Genomic DNA, 17,268 nt, shown 5'->3' on the forward strand with positions numbered 1-17,268 from the left:
CTTCAGCCACATGAAAAAGAAGCTAAAAGCGACTTTGGGATTGAGGCTGGCGACTCTTTAAAAATAAAGACAAAACAAACCAAAACTGAACAGCAACATAACACCAAGAAAATAAAACCTTTTGCTCAGAAGCAGTATTTTAAAACTCAAATACACTTCAAAGTCTCCTGGGCACGGGGTCCCAGGGCAGCTCCCAGCACTTGGTCCTTTTCTAAAGCACAGTCGAGCCTTTGTTTTGTGTTTGGAGGAAAAAAGTGACAAACCACGCTGTTTGGGGAGTGCGGGGGTTCGCTGCACTCCTGCTTGCAGGGATGCTTTTTGAAGGGTGCAAACTCCCCCATGGCACGTGTGTGTGTGTGTGTGTGTGCATGTGTGACGAAAGAGAAACACAATCAATTTGCACACTGATTTTAATAATTGCCCTTCGTAAAAACAGTCCTCTGGGGCTGTTATCCCTCGGGAGCAGAGGAATTCCCTTGAGGCGTTTTCACCATCAGCAGCAACCCCCTTTGGGGAGGATGCACCTCGCGTTTCTCGATATCAGCCCCTTCCCTCTCCCCACATCCATGTGCACGGCCCAGCAAAAATCAACCGCTCCAACATCCAGCCCCATTTTGGGGTGAATCCAAGGAGATTGAGTTATTATTGCAATGATCGGCTTCACTCCCCATTAAAAATCTCACTCTGTTTAGTAACTACCACTGGGCAAACGCTGTTATATCCCCCTGGCTGCTAGATTTGCTCTGTGCAACCTCAGGTAGATACATACCTGGCAGCAAAGCAGAGTTATACCTTCCTTTACATAAATTAAAAGTTAATTTTCCCTCGGGGCAGAGGCTTTTCCAGCCCTTTAAATCACATCCACCCTGTTTTGTCTCTCCTGCCTTTATCATTTCTTCAGCAAAACGTCCGTCTGTCTGTCCCTTCCGCACTGCCATACGCCTCTGCGGGTATCCAGCGAGCCGGGGGAAATAATCACCCGGCGGCAGCCCCTGCGAAATGAAGTCACGGGCTGTATCTGGCCGTGGGTCCCCCTTCCCCACCTCCTCCCAATAATACGTTTTGTGATGTGGATTTCTGTCGACAGAGCGAGACGCCCGGCTCTCTCCTCCTGATGAACACGTCCCGCGAGGACAATGATGGAGTTCCTGCGAAATTTTTACCGCTGACCTTTTCTCCGCCGTGGAGCGGGAATGCGTCTCCAAGCGAAGGCTGGGGACAGCGGAGAGCATGTTATAATGCTGGAAAATGTGACTCCGTCTTTGTGGAATGCCATTTTTTCCCCCCCTTTCCTTCCCTTTTCTTCTGCCCCCCCCCCCCTTTAGAAAAATGCAGCGCTGAAAACGTGAAAATTTAAGGCAAAAAATTGCCGTCTGCTCCCCCCCCCCCCTCATCCCAGCTCCGTCTGAACAAGCAGCCAAGCTGTTAAATGCTTTTACCTGCTGTGTCCAAGTCAAAAGTTAAATAATGTGTGAACGAATGTGGAAGGAAAACAAGAGGCAGAGAGGGAGCGCGGGAGAGAGCCCCTCTTACAACAAGATAATTGTTACATTATGAGAAACAAATAACACGCTGCTCCTCTCCGGGTCTGTGTCCGTGACATCTTGACAGGTACATCTGAAGTTAATTACATGCCTCTCGTCGTGTTTTGCTCCACTGCTGGGGCCGGATCCAGCAAACACAAGGCGCAGAGCATCGCGCCCTGGCAGCCAGCGCTCGCTTTTTGGAGGTCAAGGGGTTTGCAACGGGGCCGGTTTGCTTTCTGTGGGCCATCGCAGCTGCAAAAATGCGTTTGCCAAGAGGCTGGGATATCCCAACCAGCCGTGCGTGGTGGGTTGGATGCTGGTGTCGCAGGATCTGCCTTTCACCCATGCCCACAAAGAGAAGTCTATGGCTCCTGCCAACAGAAGAGAAGTATATTGTTCTTGCTGACTAAATAGTGCAATTGCCACATCTTTTCTTCTTGGGGATTATTTGCTGCTCCTTGATGCTGGAAAGCTGTTGCTGCCTAACTCAATGCGTTCCCATCCACATAGAGATGCTGGTTTAGTCCTGCATGTTTCCACTGTTGCTGAATCTCCTTCACCGCATCTCAAGTCCAGCGCTCCCTCCTGCAAACCTTCCTCCAGATCGCACATCCCACCTTTGTCCCCATGGTGGGGTGTCTTGGGTGTCTACGAATTATTTTTAAGGGCTAGTAGTTGGGCCACTGTGGTCAATGAAAGGGCTCTTGGTCCCTTCTGAACATGGATTCATCTCACCTGCATCAGTGATCAGATGTCTCCGGTTGCCCTGAGCTGCCTTGATGTTTGATGGAGAGTTTCTTGGAGGGCAGTTCATGTTTTCTCCCATGGCTGCATTTAGGAGAAGACATGTATCAAAGTGTTCCTCTCTCTGCATTAACTATAAGGGAAGCTGGACATGACTGCCTCGGATGGAGGGGACATGCTGATGAATGCGTTTGGTCAGATGTCTCTTGCCCCATGCGTAGAAATGTGTGGTGCGCTCATTAAGGATGCTAATTTAGTCTCCCCTTTGTTTAAATATTGCTTTTATTGTGGTTCACATTCAAAGAGACAAGAAAATTGATGAGTGGAGGGGTGACGTGGGTTTTTCTTCAAACTCTTTTCCCAGACCTGCTTTTTTCGTGCTGGATCTGAGTTTCTTAAAGGGAAGGAGCAAAGAGAGGAGACTGTACATGCATGGTACAAAAGGGGCAACATCTCTCTCCCTGCCCACATTAGGTAGGAAGAGCCCAGGACCACCCAGGCCGACCCAGCAAAGTGGGTTTGTCTGCAATGCTGACCAGGAAGCCACCAGAAGATGAGCTTGAGTCCATCTGGATGGTCCACAGCACTCACCCCCTGCTGCATGCCCAGCCTGGGATGAGCTTACATGAGTCCTCATGGGCAGGGAGTGTGAGTCTGAACCTGTTCTGGCCCCTTCTGTCCCATGCATAGACCTATAGCACTATCCCAGCAGGCCTCACACCCTCAAGCATTGGTTTCATGCTAGAAAACACCACTCCGGTGGTCTGCAGCACAGCCCACATATTATTTCAGCCAGTTTAACTTGGCCAAAACACACAGTTGTTATGTCTTGGAGCCAAAGGGGCAACACAAGAGCTGGGGGAAAGCGGCACCCTGTGCGGTGTAGGGGGGATGTGCTCCAGACAAGGAGAGGCCTGAGTGGTGTGGGCACCCACCGGTCCGTACCCCTTGGCCTCAGGGCCAGGGACACTCACTAGTCCTCTGTTATTTAGCAGTATAGGCATGACCTATGAATCCCACCGCTAAGAGCTTCTGTGTCTCTTTACATGATCTTCATCTATACCCCAACATTAACCACAGCTCCTTGGGTGAAGATGTCTGGCTATGTCCACATCACCAGGCTATGCAGAGTGAAAAAGTGCTGAAGACTTGACATCCGCAGTTCAAAGAAGTTTTTTTTTGGACTAGCTATAGCCTAGTCCCATGGACCCACTCTTGGTCAATGTGTGGTAGGTGCTTCCCTGGAGCAGGTTTTCTGGTTTGGGTTTGTTCTAAACTGGAACATCAATGCAGATTCATGCCTTCCCCTTGGACAGATGCAATGGTGAGGAAGACCATGAAAAGCTTTCCCCCCCCCCCCAAACCCATGTTCTTTGACTTTTGCTTCAACTTTGAAGTTCAAATAAAACCAGAAACTTGAAAGAAAACCTCATCCCAAAGCTTCCCAGAGGCAGCTTCACCCTTGCAGCCATAGCGAGACCACAAGCTGTTTGCTCGGGCCTGGCATACCCTGCCCTGCTCTTTCACAGATGCTCAGCAGAGTCTCACCTCCATCTCAAACCCCAAGTCCAGATGATCTTCATCCGTCCAGGGTTTTACTTTTTATTTGCACCCCTCTAATAATGACGTTACAATTCCCCTTGGCATCTTCGTCAATACAAATTAATGTCTCCTGTGTCTTTTTCTCCGAGGATGACTTTTGATGGGTTCCTTCAGCTATTACTTTAAGGTACCTTATGGATTTACTATGATCAGTGCTTTCTGACTTTCTAACTTGGTTGGAAAACTCCCACAAAGAAAATAATCAATCGTGAGTAAATAAGCATTGCCACACGCTCCACAACAAATTTACGACCTGGATACCCTCAAGATTTCTAAGTAAAGACCACATGTTTTTTTTTTTTTCAAACGTTTTAGTTGGCAGGTGTTCCTGGAAGACCAGGGCTCAGTGGTGGGGCTGGGAACTAACTGAAAAAGATCCGTAGCCATGCTTATGAGATTGCAAGCATTTTTAAGGCTCTTGGAGAAAACACCAAACAAGGTAGTTTGAAATTAGGTTGAAGGTACTTTCTCAAGATTTTTTTTGCCCAGAGGCAAAATATATCATGCAAGACTCTTGTCTATCACTCACAGATAGGTGAAGGTAATTCATCTGATGTTCACTCCTCTGAGTAGACCTGCCTCTAGCCTACTATGCATTTTTAATATTAGTCCTAAAAACATTCCAGGTACGGTCCTAGATGCTGGAGGGATTTCAGAAATGCTTTTGTGCTGCATGCCAAAATGCTAAAAGCAGGGCTAGATTGTGTCATCAGTTTTCAATCAAGGCTCTCTGTGCCTCTTTTTGTAAGTTGCTAAAAAAGTTACACATAAAATGGTGAGCAAAGACTTTCCATATAGCTTAAAAAAATGAGGTTCCTCATCGCAACTGCTGTAGGTGGTTTGGGGGGTTCTGCTGAAGGACCTGGAAATGTCTGGGTTTGTATGGCAATGGCAAGGAGAGGGGAATACTTTTGCTTGGCTTAGTTTGCACATTTGCTCTGTTTTGCACCAAATTTGATCATCATATTTTACAATTCCATCCCAAGCAGGAAATCTAGACTATGGATCAGTGGCTGCCCTAATTTTTATTGGCAAATCATGATCTTTATTGGTGGAATTATGAGCTAGCTGGACTTTACAATCTTTGTGTAATGAAGCCAATATATTACTACCAGTGTGATGTTTTAAATTTAATGTAGCAAAGAACAAAGGTAGCTTTCTTCTTGCTTTCCTTCTCTCTTTCTCTTTCTCTCCTTCTCTCCTCTCTTTCTTTCTTTCTTTCCTTCTTTCTCTCATTATTTTTCCTTCCTTCCTTCCTTCCTTCCTTCCTTCCTTCCTTCCTTCCTTCCTTCCTTCCTTCCTTCCTTCCTTCCTTCCGTGTTGACAGTAGGTCAGTCACTCCAACATGGACACAGTTACTTTGACAAAAGAGCTTGGTATTAGAAGAAGAACCAAAACTAGCATGATTAATTGGTTTTGCTGGTGCAGCTGTGGTGAGAACTGCATCTCTACCCAGCTTGGTCCCACTGATATGTCAGATGGAGCCCTAAATCCAGAGATCACAGACACAAAACTCACTCTGGACTTTTCTGTTCTGTTTTTTCCGAACCAGAGATCCACATTTCCAAAAACATCCTGTAGCACTGATTGTGCTAGTCCGAAATGGCGGAGGCTAATTCAAATCCCCTGCAGAGCAGTGTTTGGTAGGGACGACACCGTCCATCACCTTTGGAGGAAGCAGAGCTGGCTGGATTAGACATCCACCTTCAGGAAGGCTGAAGAAGGGTGAAACAAATCAAACCTTTTGTGGTTATGGTTGAATGGTACCAACCACCACATGATATACAGCAGCTCCCAATCAAAATGCTGGCTCTGACCTCAGCTTCAGGGCTCCCAGTTGCCCTTTGGAGAATCCTCTCTCCCTCCACTGACTATGGAAGATCCGAAGGATCTCAGACAACTACTATAAGTGCTTAAAATTATCTGGTGTGAGTAACCCCCCTCCCGTCACCTCCTCCCAGGCTCTGCCCCAAAGAGTTGGAATCAGGACAGGAAGGTCAAGGAGAGGAATAGGGACGTGGGGTGAAATCATGGTCATACCCCCTGGTCATGGCAGGAGCAGAGAATGCAGCCCCAGCATCTCCATTTCTGAACCAGGATCAAACCCACCAAACTGCTCAGCAGTGATAAACTCTAGCAGGACTTTGTGTTTCACTTCCAAAAAGTAAAAAACCCCAAAACACCAGCCCTTTTCACCCCTTTTTTTCATTTGGTTTTTTTTTGTTTGTTTTTTGTGTTTGTTTTTTTTTCCAGGCTGGGAGGTGGGAAGGATGGGAAGGATGAGGCCCTCAGTGCTGCTGGAGGTGGTGCTGGAGCCAGAGGAGCACATCTGGCTTCTCAGATCCTGGGACGGGTTGGCAGCACAAGCAGCAAGAAAGAGCCATGCTTTATTTGTAAACCATGTGAAGTTGCAATGGTGTCACCGCAGCAGAATAAACATCGAGTCCCACGATGCCGGTTTTATAGCCTCCATCCAGACCAAAGCCTTGCTTTAATATTGCGTGCACATAATCTTCAGTTTGTAATATTTACTTAATTCCTTATTGTTAAAAACCCCAGAGGAAGAATAGGCTAGTCCTAACCTCTTCTGGACCACAGTTCTGAGCTATTAATCTGTCATGTCAGCATATTTTATTAATACTGTTTTCCTGCGGACGATAGGTAGAATACATCATAAGTCACTTACCATCTGCTGTGTAAGTGCGTTGTAAAGTATCTTTCTTCCATAGATTATTGCTTTGATAGATTAGGGGTTTGTACAGCCATGATACCTCATCCCATCAATTTTAAGCTCCCAGGAGAGCCCTCACGGCTGAAGTATCTGACCAATGCAAAAGTCTTTAACGGCATCTCACTGTGCCCCCGCAGGCTAGGAAAGTGCTATTGCACCCACTTTCCAGATGAGGACACGGTGTACTGGTTTTGTGCTGCATTGCTTTAATTAAGAGCATTTTCTCCTGCTCCATTCCTAGGCAATGGGAAGAGAGACGTAGGTCTAGAGGGGAATAGCCTTTTCTCCAGGCTGAACTGGGGATGTATCTGGGACTGGAAGCTTTCCTAGAGGTGCCCTGTAGCGTCCCAGCCACCAAGCCATCTGCTTTGCTCTTTGGAGCTTGAACATGTCTACACCACCAGCTTTTAAGGGCAGAGCTGCATCAGTGCAATGGGTGACCTACAGACCGTCCCAGAGCAGCAGCATCCATGGGAGCAAAGCTCACCCACTGCCATCAGAATCCACCTCACACTGTTTTAGCTGTATTTAAAAGCTGGGTGCTTAAGTATAAAGAATTATGTAGAGATAAAAAATCAAAAAAAGGAGGCACCACAACAGAAAGGGTTTATTTCCAGCCTAGAGAAGGTCTCTAAAGAAGGTAGGCTGAACTGGAAGTGTGCTTGCTCCATCCCACCATAACTGCAAGATGGTGTCATTCCCTTTCATTGTGCTTTTTTTTCCCCACATTTACAGAGATGGGGAATCCGTGGGCAGCTGATACATCAGCAGTTCCCATTCTGCCTTCCCTGATGCAGTGGTCCTGCTGGCAGCTGTTTTTTTACCCCCAATAAATCCTTGTCCGTGACACAGCTGCGTCTCTCCTGTGCTCAGCTGTATTGAGTCCTCGCCTTGGATTCTCCTTGAGGAGACAACTAAAGAGCTTTCTGAGCTGGTGGTACATCTGAGCCACTGAATGGATGAGTTTGGCCCCAGGAACCAGTGGTTTCTGGTGGGCTGGAGCTGCTGTCAAACCTGAAACCCACCTGAACTTAAGTAATCCTTTTGGGAAAATTCAGCCTTTCTGGAGGAGGGCTTGCAAAACAAGGGTTGATCAAAGGTCTGATTCAGCAAGATGTAGAGCAAGGGGGACAAGGTGCTTTTGAGTGACATATGTCTGATAAAGCTTAATGAGTGTGGGTTTTTGTGCAAAAACATGCATTAAATGCATTAAGAAATTCAGTGTGAAGAGCTCAGGAACAGATCAAACATGAGACACCCATGAGGATGGGGAATAAAGATGTCGATCAAAGGAATAAGGCATATCAGCTACAATCTGTAGTCCAAGAGATGCAGAGGAGACCATGGCAGATGGGATGCGGCATTGCCCAACTGGATTTTCCCTGCACCTCGGTCCCAAAATACCCCAAACCAAAGTGGACCACTCCTCCTTGCTGCCCTTAAGGACTTCTGTGCCACATCTTAGCATGCTCAGCAACCCAAAGCCCTCACCTATCTGAAAGCAGTTCAGCATCCTCAGGGTTAAATCAGATTTGATATCCAACCAAGACCCGGGAGCTGAATTTCAGCCCAGCGTGAGTTTTTACGATCAAATTATAGACCCCAGAAAAAGAAAAAAAATACCAAAAAAATCCAGTCCAAGGTTTATGATGGAAATCATGACAGAGCCATGATTGTAGTAGCAGGAATGGCATCACTGTAATACAGTCGTAAACTGGTACTGTCCTGCAGGGTATTATAAAAGGAAAAAAAGGCGTCTAAAGAGCACTTGGTACCCCCAAAAGATCTGAGGAGGTGGGTGCCACAACTGGATGGGAAAAGGGCTGCTTGCCAAGATGAACTTTAAAGGATTAAATCTCCCCAGTGCAAAATGGCATCCACTGTGTCTCTGCGGCCCTGTGTCAAGGGAGGTGAGATGCTCAACCAGCCCTTCTGCAGGGCTCCTGCTAGGTCCTTGCACTCCTGAGACGGGGAAAATTAAATGTATCCATTTCCAGGATGGTCAGCTATCTATATGTGGGTAAACTCAAATTATATTGGGCAAAGCAATGCTGGATTGCAGCGATTTTTCATGATGTGGGTCTAACAATGTGGAGGTGCAGCCTTTTCCAACATTTAAGTAGAAAAAAAGTAATAAAGCTTCTGGATATCATCTTTATTATTATCAGGCCATAAAGGGAGGCAAAGCATTTGTGAGCTGCTTGCAAATCCCAGCTTCTGAACACTTGCTCTAGATCCTAGGTTTGCAATGAGTTTGGTCCATCGTCTCCAGGACCTCTTAAAAAGACAGAGCAGAAATGATGTTGGCTCCAGCAGAAAGTGAAAGCCGAGAATGATACAATAAAAAAACAATGGTCACATTTTATTGCCTTACTCACCCATGGTTTCTTGAGTATGACTTATGGAAGCTTTGATTTACGCTGGTGCAAGCTTTATCTGCTGCTGTCTTGGCCAGCTCATTCTTAATACTGAGACCTATGGGCCTCTGCTGACTTTCTTGGTTAAATAAATTAAAGCAAATATAAACGTTAATGGAAGCCACTTTATTTATGGCTAGATTGGAGCACTGTCTCTTACACCATGGGTCCAATCCAAAATCCATTAATCCAAAGCCTACTGACATCCTTGCCTCAGGCCCTATCTTTGGGCTTTTCCTTCTCACTATGAAAGGGGCAGCTAAAAAATAATTTTAAATGAGATTACTTTATCCTGTGAAAGCCATTCTGCACAGAACTTTCGACCCTTGGCACCTCTGCAGAGGCAGAGCATTCGGGATACTTTAGTGTCTGTTGTTTGAAGGCTAAAGATATTCCTCCCGCAGCGATGCCTCCACCCCCCTTTCCTCTCCATGCCAACCATCCCACCCTCTAAATATCTCCTCATGAAACGTTTTGCAATGCATCACGCATTGTTTGTGGCCAAACACATTTTTGGCTCTTCTGTGTGATACAGAGTCTACTTCCAGCTCTTCAGACACTTTCTCAGATTGTTCCTTGCCAAACCTTTATTTTTTTGGCCTGGTTGGATGGAGAGAGCTTTCTGCTGCTTTTATTATTATTATTGTTATTTTATTATTATTGTTTATTCAGAGATGCTTTCTGCCACATGTACTTGGATAACTGCTGGCTTGCCATTCCAGTGTCTGCCTTAACGCGTTCTGGTATGCTCCTTCCCCTTGCCCCTATATTTCACCTTCTCCAGTTCAAAAAAACCCCAAACCACCACAAAAGCAAGAAAACAAAACAACACCGCAACAACCGAACAACAGTTGCGTGCTCTTTTTGTGCTGAAGAGAAGATCAGAAGAAAGGGGAAGCACAAAACGGTAAAAAAGTGGAAAAATATGGGAGTTGTCCCACAGAGTATTAGGATGAGTCAGTAATTGAAGCTGTTGTGTTTTCAGATGGAAGTAGCAAGTTCTGGGTTATTCTCATAGCATAAAGTCTTACTGTTATCCCAGCCGTGGGAGGGATAAAAGGAGCAGCGAGAAGGAGGACCAGCTCCTCAGTGAATATGAATTATTATAGTTTACTGAGGCTGCGGCTTTTCACATGTGATCGCGTCCTGCTGATATTAATAGAGCTTTTTCACCAAGTCAGGTGGGGACTGGATTCAGAGGCTGAAAAGCAAGAAGAAAGTGTTCGGTCAGACCTCCAGCATGGAGAGGGACAGGGAATCTACCCAAAATGGTTACAGCATCACGCCCCCAACCTTTGTGTGAGCACAAGTACATCCTTTGGGATGGCATCCAGACTTGTTGGGTTTATAGACAGCGTGGTCCTTCCCAACCATGACTGTTAAAGCATGCACACCCAGATGTGGTATCCGTGGCTCTGCAGGATTAGGAAGCTGCCAGTCTAACAGATTGGAATAATTCAAGGAGGCCTGATGCCTTTGTATCCATGTTTAAAAATAAAGAATACTACTTATATTGCAGCAGCGGTGTTTGGGAGCCCTGGCTTGCTTTGTGCCAGGCAACTTGTGTGCACGTAGTAAGAGGGATTTTGTACCCATGACAGTCCACTGTCCCCAGGAGAAGGATGAGAGAGGAGACAAGAGCAGTGAAGCTGCACACAAACAAGTGGAGAACTGGAGAAGTCCTAAGGTAACCCACCCATTTCTGTCTGACAGCTGTCACCCCAAACATTTCAGAGTCAACATGCCAACACTGACTCTCAGTACCACCTTCACACCACCACATGCCTCCAGCAGCTAAACTGGCAGCAGCTTGGTGAACCTCATGGGTTGTTGAAGGGGGTTCTACCAAGCTGGTGTACCACGGTCCTATAGCCCAATCTACAGGACAGATTTGGGGACTGCTTGCAGCTTGGTTGCACTATTTCTTACTGAATTTAGGATAACAACCCTCACTTCCAGGGAAAATGACATGTCATCCAGGTGGGGTGGGGTGGGGTGGGATGTCCCCTGTAGGACACAGGCTCCCAAGCCTCTGTGGGCTGGTGAAGCAGCACTATAGTCCCAGCTAAGTCATGCCAGCATGGCCACCCTCTGCCAGGCACATCCTCTAGAGGCATCCAGAATTCTCCTTAGACCCATCTCACAGGCTTGGTGGGGACCAGGGATGGAGACGGGATCAGAAGTGGGGATATTGCATGCTGTCTTCAGACTTCTGTGGCTGCTCTGCATGCAGCTCAGCATGGGAAAAGTCTGCTGGTATTTTGCCTTCCTTTTTCATGCACGTTGGCACTAGTGGGCTGCAGGGATGTACCCAGGTAAGGTGGCTCAAACAAGACCCTGTTTCTCTTTCCCATTACCTCACCTTAGTGAACTCTCTGTAATCACCCTGCCAAGCCCTCAACTTTTTGAGCAAAATGACAAATGGCTTTCAAATCTGCCTAGCATTTTGCTCAGGAAAGAATTGAACTTCGTGAATGTTTACCCTGCAGATTTCCTCATTTAAAACAGCTTCGTGAATATTTGTTCTGTAGATTCCATGCAATTAAGTGAATACGCGATATGTAACAGACTGTGTTTTCCAAGAGCAGGACGGTGTCCAAGCGATAGCACAGCAATGCTACGAGGAGGCAAAAGGAACAAATGCCTGTTTGTGTTTTTATGCCATCCTACAATTAACCCTTGGAATGGCTCTGGAATAAAATTCAAGTAACAACTCAGTGCTAAGTCAGGCCCTGAATCCACACTACAACTTCAAAAGTGCTATACTTTGCTCAGCACCTATTTCGCAAAGTTTTTATGATGGACATACTCCATCATGGAAGAGGAACCAAAGCCCCTAATCAAGTGTTTGTAGGTAAACAGAAAGCCTAACTGAACCATCAAGGTGGAATCAGAGAGAAATCACATCAGGATCGGAGAGAAATCATTCAGAAAAAAAAATCACTGCTGTCAACAAAAAGGATTCATCTCCAGTGTTCTCCTGGCAGTTTTAGATAAGAACAAAACAACCAAGCCTGCAAGTTTCTGGGAAAGGATGAAGGGTTTTTGTAGCATCCCCTTGAAGACCATTCTTTAATAAAACCAACTGGAAGGGAAGATAACTCAAGCTGGATGTCTTAAGAATGCTTAAGGATGTCTTAAAGGATGCCTAAGAAGATCAGAGACCACGGTTTTGGAAGCTGGGTTCCCAGCAGACCAAACAAATGAGCAACTTGGTGCCCATAGCCGTGACCCAGCTGGGCAGGTTTTTAGGAGAAACTAGCACCTGGAGCTGAGAGAAGAATCATGTATTAACAGGGACTAAATAGGGTGTGGATGCTTGAAAATTAGACCCCACTTGAGCTGTCCAGAGGAGCTTCAAATTTACGGCTCCAAGTCAGGGAAGGTGTGAGTGAGACGGGTGTATGAAATGACTCCTGTGAAACGCAAGGACGTTTTCAGGTAACAATATAAAAGCCTGGTGTTACCTATGGTTTATGATTACATAGAGCAGAGTGTATCTGGGAGAGGTTTTTCCTTGTCTGAATGGTTCCAGACTGAGTTTCAAGGCATGGTACCTTGTCTGGTACCTCGCCAGCTCTTGTCAAGTTAGTTAGGTCATAAGGTGATTATGCCATTAATCTCCTTCCCAGTCTCCATCAAAAAGCAGCTTTTTCTCACAGTTGCAGATAGAAGTTATTAGCTAAGATGGGGCACTGTGGGTTGCTTTGGGATCCTTCCCCAGTCTGAGAGTTCTACGTTCTCCACTCAAGGCCATGGATTGCAACTAACCAGGAGGACCCATGTCCCTCCTTGGTTTTGCTTTGTTTTGCCTTGTCTGAAAACGTGTCCTTTCAGCAGAGCAAGTCATGTCTGGATCTTCAGAAGTGTTCAGCCCCTTTGGTCACAGCTGGGTTTGCAGAGGTGCTCAGCTCCCACTTAGGCAACAGAAATCCTATTTTTGAGGGATGTTCACACAAACAGCATTGGAATATCTGCCCAGGAGGTGTGGGCAGCAGGGATGGCTGCCTTGAGCCCTGCAAAAAGTCTACCTTCTTTTCTGTAAGTCAGTCTTGTCTGAAAACCTCTCCAAAAGCCCTTTGGATAACCATGCTGCCTTGCATGAGATGGTCCCAAGACCCATTGAGTCAGAGCAAAACCTGGCACAGCTCTCTCCTGGTCCCTGTGTCCCATCACAGAATCAGAATGAATGTTGGGATCAGGGACTAGATTAAAAATGGGCAGAGATAGGGATGTCTAACAAATGTCTTGTTCACAGATGAGGTGTTTTTACTCTCAGCCAGCATTTGCAAAGCTAGGACCATAATGGCAGACGCTCTCCTGAACATTTTACGTTATTCCTCTTATTCCAAAAAGGCTATTCAGGCATTTTATCCTTTCCAGTTGGTCTCCATCTCTCCACTCTTGCAAATCACTGTTATTAATTATGCACCCACTGCTAAGCCCCTCTGTGAGGAGGACTTAGCTCCAGCACCGCAGCAAAGGAGGGGTTACTGGACTTCTTCGTAGGGAAGAGAAAGCGCTACCCCACCCTGAAGGGATCATTCAGCTTTGGAGAGACGAGCTGACAGCTGTTTTTTATTAGGATGGAGGCCTTTAAAAGGCAGTGTTGGGGTAGGGGTGGGACCTTTGGTCCGGAGGAGAAGCATGTTCTTCTTAGTCCCGGGGCTGGAAGGTCAGGCTTGTATGGTGTCCGGCCAAATGGCACGAGTCGAGAGGCTCTGCTTTGATTTTCCTCTGGCTGGTGGTGGGAGCTGGGCTGGTGCAGTGGGACAAGAGCTGGCCTCTGCTGTGGCTTGGACTAGGCATAGACTGGGCACTCCTACAGCATAGGTGATGAGTAATGATATTACAGACAAGGTGAGGGAGACAAAAACCACTGAAATTTAGGGAAAATGAGCTGTGGCTACAGCTCTGAATCCTGCTCCTTTACAGGCAGGTGAGAAGGATGTTAGTGCACAAAAATCTCTGTTATTTAAGGGCAGGGTAGGGAGAGAAAAGAGGCAGAATAAAGCAGACCTGTGAGGCTTCAGGCTTGCATTTCACCCTGCAAAATGCTAGTCTTCTGCAAGATGTCTGGTGGGGGAGAAATGTCAGGTTGCTGCAATCTTGCTCCTTTACAGGGACGGCCTCACATGCCAGGGGAAGGACAAACAGTGGCCTCATCCCCTTTTAAAGCTGTCTGTGCTATAGGTACAAGGGAGTTTGCATATGGCCTCTGTAAGGTCTGGCCTCCATCACCAGGGTTTGGGCACTACAAGGAGAACAGCTGAGCTTTCACATCCCTCTGGCTGCACCTTCTTGGGACAAAAGCCTTTTTTCTGTTATTTGCCTTAGAGCTGCCACGCACCACAGAGGCACAGCCAGAGCTGCATCCCCTCCGTGCCCACGGCAGTGTGGCTGTGGGCTGTGATAGATGCTCACACATTGCTCCTCTGAACCCTGGTCCCTGCTTGGTCCTTGCCAAGGTGTATTCTTGTTTTAACCCCCTGGCTGGCTTCAGAGCAACCTCATGTTAAAAAAATAAAGTCCATGCGTCAGAAGCTGTCTTCCTCTTCCCAGAGATGTGGCACTTCTCCCTGGATGCTGTACAGACCAGGAAGGGCCGTATCCAGTCCTGTACCAAAGTATTTACCCTTCAGGAGTATCAATGCTTGTTATGAGGCAGTCTAGAGAAAACACTCCTTAAGTATATGCCGTATTCTTGATTTAATTTGGAGGAACCTCAGTTACTGAGTCCTTACTTTTATATATGCTCCCGCTCTTCAGCATTTTGCAGAAGATTTTAGCATCAAATGGTTGTTGTTTGTTTTCCCTGTCAGAAGAAAAAGCATGTGGGTGAATATTCAAAACTCATATGATAATAATTTGGCTTTTTTTTTAGTAGGTGGAGAAGCCTTAAAAAAAAAGTTCCTATCAATGCTTGAAATTGAAACTTAGAAACCCAGTGAAAAACTTGTATCTGCTTAAACTAGTAACTAGATAGGGTCAAGGTCACAAACCCAGTCACTGACCTATAATTTATTATTAATCAGCGTTGCTTACCAAAAAACCACTCACCAAAGTCTGGACAGGCCTTGGGGGATTTAAGAGAGATGTTTCCCAATGCAGAGTGTGGATGTGGTCACCCTGTTTTGGGTGATGGAGCTTAGTTTTACATGCTGGTTGTGCATTGGGCCAGGAAATGGCCACTAGCCCAAAGTTATTTATATTTATAGCTGGAGCCCGTGTCTGAAGATGGCCAGAATACTTGTTTAAAATGGAGGAATGGCATCCTGTTGCAGGGCATGCTGTCACATGCCCTGGCAGCTTCCAGCCAGCAGTCCCAGCTAAATAATTGAAAAAAAACCCTCCAGAACATTTATAAATGGCTCCTTTGACTGTCACATGCAGAACACACACTAATGCTCGGTGAAGTGCTATCCTAACCCGTCTGCGGGTGTGATGGCTTTCATAGCTCATTCATAGCACAGAACATCTTGAAACTCACTGATAAAACCGTAATACCACACCCCACAGTATACATAACTATGTCATATTAATAAATATTTGCAGAATGCCACGACTTGGGACAGCGCTTTAGAGATTTTTTAAATAAAGGAGCATGGCCTCCTGTTTCAGGAGAGTTTACACTCGGGTCTCAGTTCTGCATATGTTTAATGTTATCCTGAGTCATCCATGGAGAGTCTTCTCCTCTTGCAGAGGGGGTGGAAGAAGAAGACAGTGTGAGGAGACACAGGCATAAAAACAAATGATAAATGATGCTACCAAAGGCAGCATGGGTGGGCCTGGGGCATTAGTAACGGAATATGCCTTTTTTGCATCTGTGTGGTTGGTTGAAATCCAGTTGAGCTCCTCAGCACCTGAGTGGTATCCCTCTCTCAACGGCGGTGTTATGTAGCATGAGTCTGCAGAGGTCTGCAACAGAATTGGGACTTTTGCAAGGGGTTGCAGGGCTCACTCTCTCTTGCTTCTGAGTTACATTTGAGGCCAGGGACGAATGTAGCTGCAGTCTGAGTGAAGGGAGTCTCACCTGTGCTGCCTATGGTTGCTTCAAAGACTGATATCTCATCACCTGGTAAATCCTGCAGGGACTTGCTGGCAGATTTGGGGAGGGTTTCAAATTTTGGAGGTTACCACACCTGCTGCAACAGATGACAACAAAGCCTTATTTTCCAGCCGGGTATCTTTCTGACATGCTAAAAAATTTCTTTATACTGCCCAAAGATATTTCTAAAGATTAACAAGAAGATGATTTTCCAAACATTTCTTTGAGTCTAATAATTAGGTCAATTAGGAAATGCAATCCAGAAAATACTGTCCCACTGTCTTCACTTCTAATAATGGATGGTGTGGTGGGTTGACCTTGGCTGGATGCCAGGTGCCCGCCAAGCCACTCTCAGCAGGACAGGGTGGGGAGAAAATAAGATGGAAAAAACTCATAGGTCAAGATAAAGGCAGTTTAATAAAGCAAAAGCAAAGGCCGTGTGCAGAAACAAAGGAAAACAAAAGATTTATTCTCTACTTCCCATCAGCGGGTGATGTCCAGCCACTTCCCGGGAAGCAGGGCTTCAGTACGCATAGCAGTTGCTCCAGAAGACAAACATCATAATAATGAATGCCTCCCCCCTCTCCTTTCTCTTAGCTTTTATTGCTGAGCAGACGTCATACAGTATAGAATATCCCTTTGGTCAGTTTGGGTCAGTTGTCCTGGCTATGTCCCCTCCCAAGATCTTGCCCACCCCCAGCCTCCTGGTGAGGGGGAATGTTGGAGAGACAGCCTTGATGCTGTGCAAGCACTGCTCAGCAGTAGCCAAAACCCTGATGTGTTATCAACCCCTTTCTAGCTACCAGTACAAAGCACAGCACTATGAGGGCTGCTATGGGGAAAATTAACTCCATCTCAGCCAGACCCAATGCAGATGGATACATCCATACCCTAGGTAAAGACTGTGTCTTTGCAGGCTGCGATGCCAAAGAGAGTTGCTTGCTCAACAACCACTTGCTTCCCATGGGGTTTAAATGCTTTTGGAAAGTCCCAGCTCTGGTTTATTTATTGTCACACTGGTGCGGCCAGTTCTTTTTTATGGAAATCCTGTGGAAAACGGTGAATTGGGTTGTCTTCCGCTGATGAAAATGGTACTAGCTTTGACCCACAGAAGCAGTAGGAAAGCTAATAATTGCTAAACTTTTAGATTTAGGCACCTGATTCAGCACTCAGGTCCCATGAAATAAAACTCCATATGCA

The sequence above is a fragment of the Nipponia nippon genome, unplaced genomic scaffold, assembly GCF_047370975.1.
Source record: "Nipponia nippon isolate SJK-2023a ecotype South Korea unplaced genomic scaffold, ASM4737097v1 scaffold_2, whole genome shotgun sequence".
NCBI lineage: Eukaryota > Metazoa > Chordata > Aves > Pelecaniformes > Threskiornithidae > Nipponia > Nipponia nippon.